Genomic DNA, 8306 nt, shown 5'->3' with positions numbered 1-8306 from the left:
CAATGGAATATTATTTAGACATGAGGAAAGAGGGTATCCTGCTGCCATTTGTGACAGATGAACTTTGAGCACATTATGCTAAGTGAGATTAAGTCAGATAGAGAAAGGCAAGTACTCTATGACATCACTTAAGTGTGGAATCTAAAAAAGTCAACCTCATAAAAAACAAACAGTAACGTGTTGGATACCAGGGGGTGGGGGACAGGGGGAAAAGACTGATGTTTCTCAAGAAAACAAACTAGAAAATAAGCTGTAGAGATCTAAAGCACAGTATAATGAATAGAGACAACAAACTTGCTAAGAGACTAAAACTTAACTATCCCATCCACTAAAAAGAAGGAATAATTATGTATCATGATAGAGGTGCTAAATATTGCTACAATGGCAATCATATTACAATATATAAATGTATCAAATTAGCATATCATATACCTAAAATTTGCACAATGTTGTATGTCAAATCTATTCAATCTAAAAAAGCATGTCCTTCTTTATATTGATATATAAATATTGCCCCTGCAACTTTTATCCATTGGCCATAGTTACAAAGCTTTAGGGCCACAGAAAAGCGAGTGTTTTTTTTTTTATCTTAAGGATTTTTTCCCCCTTTAATATAAAAGTATAACTACAGTGGTCCAACGTAATATAAAAAAAAGTTCTCATACAAAAAAGAAGTACCATAATACTGTACATACAAAAACTGTTCAACGAGAATGATTTAAATATAACTGTTCTTTTCCAGATCTGGAAGACACAAATGTAAAATTCTGCAACTATATTGCTGGAACATGTGTCCAGGAACACTGTGTCCCCCTTTTTCTTCCCCCTGTCCCAGCCCCACCTTCAGAGTCCCCTGAGCTTGGATCATGAGCTAACAGTGTCCCTGAAAATAACCACAGCCAAATGTTTGCTCAGTGGAAGTCATTATTCAGTGAGCCACTGCTTACCATGAACTATGAAAAGCACAAGTTTTAAGCCCAGCCAAGATTAAATTCAGACAGAGGTCTTCCCATTCCCTGATTTGCTACTAGAACTGCTTTTGTTGGACCCAGCTTTTTTGTCCCGGGGACCGTGGGGGTTGTAGGCCCCCATGTAGGCCTGGATTGCCAGATCCAGGCGTTCCTGAGCCATTTTGATTTACCTCTGCAGAGTCTCCAGGTCAGCTGGGAAGTTGTCTTCATGGCTGCCGTACTGTTGTTCCCAGGTGATGTTGGCCTTATTTTGCTTGTCGGCAATCTTAGTGTTGCTGGACAGTTCGGTGTACTGGATTTGATCTGGTTTGATGGCAATGTTATAGCCAGGGGGAGAAGATGGTGTATTCCAAGTGAAAGGATAATTATAAGCAGCTGGATCTTCCAGTTCCCTCCTTTTATTGTTTAGTGAGTCTCAAATTGTCGCACATCCTAAATGAAGCATCTCCCAAGTGTTAAGCAACAGGCAAAGGCCTGTGACACCATACATTATCAGGAGAAAGATGGTCCTTTCAGTGGGTCTGGAAATAAAGCAGTCTATCTTATGAGGGCAAGGAAGCCTGCTGCACACGTAAAATGGGTGGACTTGGAAGCCATACAGAAAGTACTGCCCGATCAGAAAACCCACCTCAAACATGGTCCTTGCCAGCAGCTGCAGCAGGTAGATTTTCATGAGCCCATCCTCCCGAATCCACCATTGCCCATCATGCTTAGGTTTAGATTGGTTCTGATCTTTATTTTCTTTTTCACTTTCTAATTCCATTTCTGGATACATCGTGGGATCCTTTTCATGGTCCTCTTCTGTTTCTTCCAGAGCCTGGTGCTGTTTCCAATGCATTGCATAGGGTTTGCTCTGATGAGCCTTCTTGTCTGCTTCACCGTGCTCCATTTTGGCAACCTTATGAATGGCATAGCCCAGGTACATGACAGAGGGGGTCGCCACCAGGATGATCTGACACACAGAAGTGCATGTGGGAGAGGGGTGCTAAGGCATCATTGCAGACATTCTCGCAGCCTGGCTGCTCTGTGTTGCACACAGATTTGCTTTGCTCGTCGTAATAGATGGATTCTCCTTCTATGGCTGTTAAGGACAATCCAGAAGAAGATCAATACCGTGAGCCAGATCTTCCTCAAAAACGTGGAGTGGTTGTGGATCTCCTCCAGCAGGCAAGTGAGGAAGCTCCTACTCATGGTGACTGAATTGGTTTGCCCTGTTATCCAGAATTTCTGAAACCCAAAATTTTCTTAGAGAAATGTTTTGCTTACAAGTTTTCCAAATTCCCTTGGTCGGCGGGGTCCCCCGGGGCCGCCTCCTCCGCCGGCCGCTGCCTCATGTGCCCCGCGTCGCGGTTGCCTTCACCTTGGTCTCCAGCCAAGGCCGAAGCCGCTCCTGCCGCTGACTCCTGCAAGTTTTTCAGATGAAAAACTTCTCACTACTAGACTGACTCACTTATTTTCTTCTCCTGGGTCTAAAAGGAGAAGAAAGTGGGGAAAGGGAATGGGTGGTAGGTTGCTTAGGTAACCCTCTCTCCACTTCCCTTCCTTATGCTTTTCCACCGCCACCTTTCTCTAGGTAGCCTTTCCCTTCTCCCTAGAAATGGAGTGAGTAGGAGAGAGGACTGGTGAAACCAGGACAGGTTTACTTGATGGATAAGACCATGATATGGCACTGATGCTGTCTGAGCTCGATGCTGCTGGAGTCCTGTTACTCCTCCAGGTGAGCCTCTTGGGCAGGATCCAAATAACTCCAGGCCAGCTCTCTCCACATTTCCACCTTGAGCACAAGTCCAGCCGCTCCCAGTGCCGCCCTTTCTGCTGTGCTGTCCTGGACAGCTGGACAGCCACCACCTCGCCTTTTTGCTTTTTTAGATGTGGGCCTGGTACCAGTCTCTGAAGCTCACAAACTCTAGATTTCCAAGTTAAGCTTTCCAAGTGGCTTTCTTGAAGCTCACCTGTCTCTGCTTGCTGTGAGGAATAAGCAGAAGTACGCTCCTTTCCTGACCTCTGGTAGGGATGGAGGGGGAAAGAATGCCACTACACTCAGGTAGCTACTTCTGAAGAAATCATCTCCCAAACCAGGCCTGCCTCTTTGTAACCTCAACCTCTTATCTACCACTAGATTTTTTTTGGCTTGTCTTTTATTCCCCGTATAATTCCTGCATAGAGGATGTATCATCATACTTTGAAATAGGAAAGGGGTACTTAGCACCTCAGTTTTGCCTGCCTTCTTTGGGGTTTCAACCAAAACTGAGGCAGAGAGAATTTTGCTTTAACAGCCTATTACACAAATAGCACACTTCATTCTCTTGTCTTCTCTATCCTTTGATCTGCAAGTTCACCTGGATGTCAGATTCCTCTGCGTAGCACTTTCCTCCTCAATCCCTTGTCCATCCTATAATTTCTTCTTGCTGGACTTCATACCTTTGAAAATATCCTACCCTTCCCCCAGCCCACTTAATAGCCCCTGTATCTGTTTTTTTCAGCCTATTGTTTTATTCTTTCATTCTAGAAAGTTCAGGGTGGCTTTGTACAGATCTAAAAGGTTATTTTTTTAAACCATTTTTCAAAGGCCTCGTTCGGTTCACTTCTTTTTTTCCTGTATCCTATTTTGTCTCCTGTTTCCTATTGACTCTGCTCATTCACTGCACTTAGGCTCTGTCCTTGGTCAAGACTTGGCCTTGCTCTGAGTACACTGTTACTTCAGCTGTAATCAAACAAGTACTCATTAGATACCTACAGAGTACTTAGCACTTTCCTGGCAGCATGCAAGATCAAGGAAGATTAGGGTGTGCCCTTAAGGAGTTTCACTTTCATTAGCCAGGACAGAACACATCAAAAGAAATGGAGAACATTCTGTGTGTAAAAATATGTGATCTGACAATGTGCAGGCTTTCACTTGGACCATAAAGTTGGCTTTCATAAAGTTTAAAAAGATTCTGAAATCTCTCCTGATATGTGAAGTCTTCCCACATTTTTCACAGAAGCACTACCTATTGTACTTGGACATTGTTTAACACGTTAGGTCCACAGATGTACCTGCCTTAGCCTTCCACCACTAATATAAATTTTCCCTAAACTTGTACATGAGATACATTTTTAATTTAGGTTTTGTACACATTAATGAAATCATTTTACTTCTAATTACATCTGTGCCAGATATTTAGCATCTAAATTGTTGAGTAAAGAATCAGATTCTTATTTTGTTTTCTTCATTCTTTTCCAGTGTGTAGACTTATTAGATGTTCTGGGCTTTGTGATGACGATAATGACATTAATGACAATAATAATGACACCTCCCATTTGCATTACACTTTCCAAAGTACTGTCACGTACATCATCTTATTTCATTCTAAAAATGCACCGAGATGATTGTGACTAGTTTGTTCATGACTGAACCTCTTACAGCCCATAATGGCTCCTCTGCTTCCCAGTTGCTCCATAGAGAGCTATAGCCCTGAGTTCTTCTGCTCAGGTAAATCTCCAGGCTCCCAAGCCCAGTTGTTCATGCTCCTCTGACCCAAACTGCAAAGCTGTTTATTTGGTTCCCATTTTTGCTCTAGACCTGACCGGGTCCCTGGCTTCTTGGGCCTGCCTTACCCCATAACACAAACTTTGGTTCCACTTTGCTCTGTGCCCCCTAACCAAGCGCCATCATGACCCACTCTCAGTTGCAGAGCTTGAAATCAGTCTTGACCCTGCTTACTTAGGGAGGGAGGTCGTCAGTAATTGCCAACAGGAGTAATCGAAAACCCCCAGTTCAGAGGCCCTACAGGAGTTACCACTTTCTTCCCACATGGAAGCGTGATTCTAGGACACAATACCCTCAGTGAAGTCAGCCCACCATTCTGAATGCCTATGGTCATCACTGTTTTTAATGTAGATTTGTTGTTGGCACAAAATGAAGTCAATTTTCCAACATTTGTGATGATATTAAAGCAGGACCATTGGGACTATGTTAGGTGATGTCCAATTTCCCACTGGCATTTCCTCAATGGTTTTTCTTATGAAACTTGACCACTACTAGCCCAGCTTTTGTTTCATAAAGGATTATAAAAACAGCTCACTTTGAACCGCAGTAGTGCCGATGACTTGAAGGAATTAAAAACCGAGCAGATAAATACAGGGATGGCAGAAAGCCCAAAGGATGGGGACAATGATGAGGGATCAGACAGCTGAGTGTTGCCGCTACAGGAATAATTTGCACACGGCATGCCTTTAGTCCAGACAAGGGTATTTCTATTTTAGAGTAAGTCCTCCCATATTTCCTGAGGGAGAACTGTTCGTAATGCTTTTACTTATAAGTTTAGAGCATTACAGGATGTGCTTTTATTTTTGTTATTAAACTATAGGTGATTTGTTATAAAATAGGCAAACCAACAACACTGAAGGTGATTTATGTTTAGAGGTTGTAGGAAATATAAATTGATTTCTTCCTTTTTTTTCTTTTTTTACTGTCACTCTATTCCCAGAATAAGTGCCTTTTGTGAAAATAATGGTAAAACAAAACAAAAAGATCTATAACAAGAGTTCCTACAGGATGTTTGGAGGACAGAGAAATTCTCTCTGTTGAAGAATTGAACTTCTTCTTCTAATGGCTGAAATCACTCTCCTAGCCAAGCAGGCTGTGCATTGGCTGAGGCAATGTTAAGACTAGGTTGGTGTTGCCTACAAAGCTTAGGGAGCTTGTCAGGGTGGGTGTTTAGCCCGGAGTTTAGATAAGATTTCCCAGGGGTTTTAGTTACTCTTCACTTATGTCAATTTGGCTTTCTCCTTAGCTGACTCCTACTTAGAGTTTCAAGCTCGTGTTACTATCCTGGTTTTCAGTAGTAGCAAATCCTAAGGTAGTCTATAAAACTGTACTGCTATGATTCACATGGAAAAACATACTTTTTCATCTCCTGCCACGGAGTATGGTTCTAAAATTGGCAATCTCACAAACGCTTTGACCCTTTAGCATTCCACGCAGTTGGTCTGTCACTTTTGTTTCACTTTACAGCTTTTTAAAAATGGAGTCCTGAGTTAGTCAGGCTTGGAGGCTAAAATTCTCTTCAGCAAGTGTGTTTTTTCATAGCATAGTGCATTCATAAATGCTGATAAAAGAATAACTCTCCCAGAAAAGAACTGTAAGATGGATGTGCTAGATGGGACTCCATACAATTTGACTCTAAGTGCAACTCAAAGCAATAACTTATCAATTCTTATCACTCATTTTTATATTCATATTTTTTGATATTTTCTTAACCTGAGGGAGTGATTTTTTCTCAATTTAGGCTTTGCTCCTGTCCTATCAACATTATGCCCATTTCACCTCAGCCACACACATGAATCGGCTGCATCCAGACTCCATGCCTGAACCCTCAGTGGTAAAAGTCCTCCCTGTGATCACAACTCTTGTGGCTGCTCATAGCTACATCCTGCACACCAAGAAAGCAGCTCTTTGACATGACAGCTTCCAGTTGCTGAGCTGTCCTGTGCCCCAGCCTCTTTCAGCTACCTTCCATATGGACCCCATAATCAAAATGTAAACTGCATTCACACCACAATCCCTGAGAATTCACTATTCCCACTTGGTCCTTCACTACTCAATTCCAGTTCCTCTTCCCTTCACTCAGCCTCATGGGAAGAAGAGCAGAACTAGGAGACAATGGTCCAGTCCCCTGGCCTGGTCCTTGCACATTTCTGACTTTCTTCTGGGACAGGCTACTCGGAACCTTTACATCACCTCTAGTTGGCAGCATGCTGGCTCCAACGCTCCTACAATTTCTCCTTATGTAATAGGGAAGAACAAGTCTGACTCCATATTGAATCTAGTTTTTTTTTTTTTTTTTACTTTAACCTTTGTATTCTATTGCTTTTGCTACAAGTTAATCACTAAAGAGATGTTGCCTGTAGCTTAAAGTAGACAGAATGGCCCATCTCAGGGAACCCTGCCTCTCATGCCTGAGCATTAAGCTAAATTACCTTTGTTTAGCTCACAGGAAACATCCTGACCAGGCCCACCTGTGAATGGCTGTAGGAAAGAAGTAATTAACACCTTCCCTCCAGAGTATGGCCAGAATCAGGAAATATTTGCAACAATTTATTGCCTCTTTTACTTTACTTCCTCACCTCCCCCTCTTTGTTCTATAAAAGAACCCCGGGCAAGATGTTTCTTTGGGACACTAGTCCACCATCTTCTCCGTCTGCTGGCTTTCTGAATTGAGTCTATATTCCTTGCCTCAACAACTCATCTCTCTATTTATTGGCCTGTCGTGCAGCGAGCAGTATGAGCTTGGGCTCAGTAACACTCAGTCAATGCTCTAAGTGAGAAAACAGAAGAGAGCTGGCATGAATTCCCACAAATTCTTCCTCTCCAATGCTAAATGTTTTCTGTTCAGTCTTTGTTCATTCTCATTTTATTCTTTTCTATAAAGCTTCTTTCCAGGAATACCTCCTCCACTGTGTGCTTTGCCCCATCTGTTGAGTGGGGGCTAAGGGGAAGGAGGATTTAAGTGGGAGAATGGCATGAGTTGGGGAAGAGAATCTCTGCTCGTGACCACAGCACAGGCATCTAGAAAGCATGCCAGGAATGACTGTCACCAAAAAGCAGGGTTTGAAGACTCTGCTGAAATGAGACTTCTCACAAGATGGGTGCTGGAGTGGACAGGTGTTGCTCTGGCTGTCTGCTTTCAGTCCATCCTTCCTTGGATATTAACACCCTAATTTTTATTTAGGAAATCAACCCATCTTCAGTTTTGGGATTCCTGATCAAGATACCCCACTCCACTCCTGCCAAAAATGAGCAGGAGACCCCATGTTGTTAGCTGAATTTAATTCATGAGCGAATGACATGAACTGTTGACCTGACTCATGCTGGCCAGTGAGAGAACATCTCTTTGTTTCTGAGGGCAGGTGCCCAGAGCTACTCTGAAGCCTGCTTCTTGCATTTTCCTTTCAATTCCGTGAGCAATCCTATGTACTTAAAATTTTTTTCTTTTTGAATTAAATTACCCAAAGTCAGTTTATATTGATGCAAAGAAAGAAATCTAAATTTTATGGGACTTGAATAAGTGAAGGTAACATGGTATTGAAGAAAGGGCATTAGATTAGGGTCAGAACACTTTGGCTGTAGTTCTATTTCTGTTCTAGACAACTGGGATTTATTTGCTCCCATGTTGTTTTACCTAAAGAATGAAGATTCTCAGCTGAGGGGACATATTCAGATCTCTTGGGTATCTTTTTAAAACCATACACACTCATTCTCCATGCAAATTCTGTTAAAAGTCTTGTCCTTCTCCTCACCCTTACCATGCATCGCCTTACCATTGAAAATTACAGTCCAGTGAGCCTCCATTC

General features: G+C 42.4%; 1 pseudogene; it reads right to left on the bottom strand.

Annotated features, from left to right (window-relative positions):
- Nucleotides 1–993: 993 nt before the first annotated feature.
- Nucleotides 994–2162, bottom strand: LOC136132178 (gap junction gamma-1 protein-like; annotated as a pseudogene).
- Nucleotides 2163–8306: the final 6144 nt, after the last annotated feature.

Source organism: Phocoena phocoena, chromosome 12 (genome assembly GCF_963924675.1).
Source record: "Phocoena phocoena chromosome 12, mPhoPho1.1, whole genome shotgun sequence".
In the NCBI taxonomy this organism is placed as follows: domain Eukaryota; kingdom Metazoa; phylum Chordata; class Mammalia; order Artiodactyla; family Phocoenidae; genus Phocoena; species Phocoena phocoena.
Note: the sequence above shows the minus strand (reverse complement) of the source record. Positions and strands in the feature narration are given on the sequence as shown.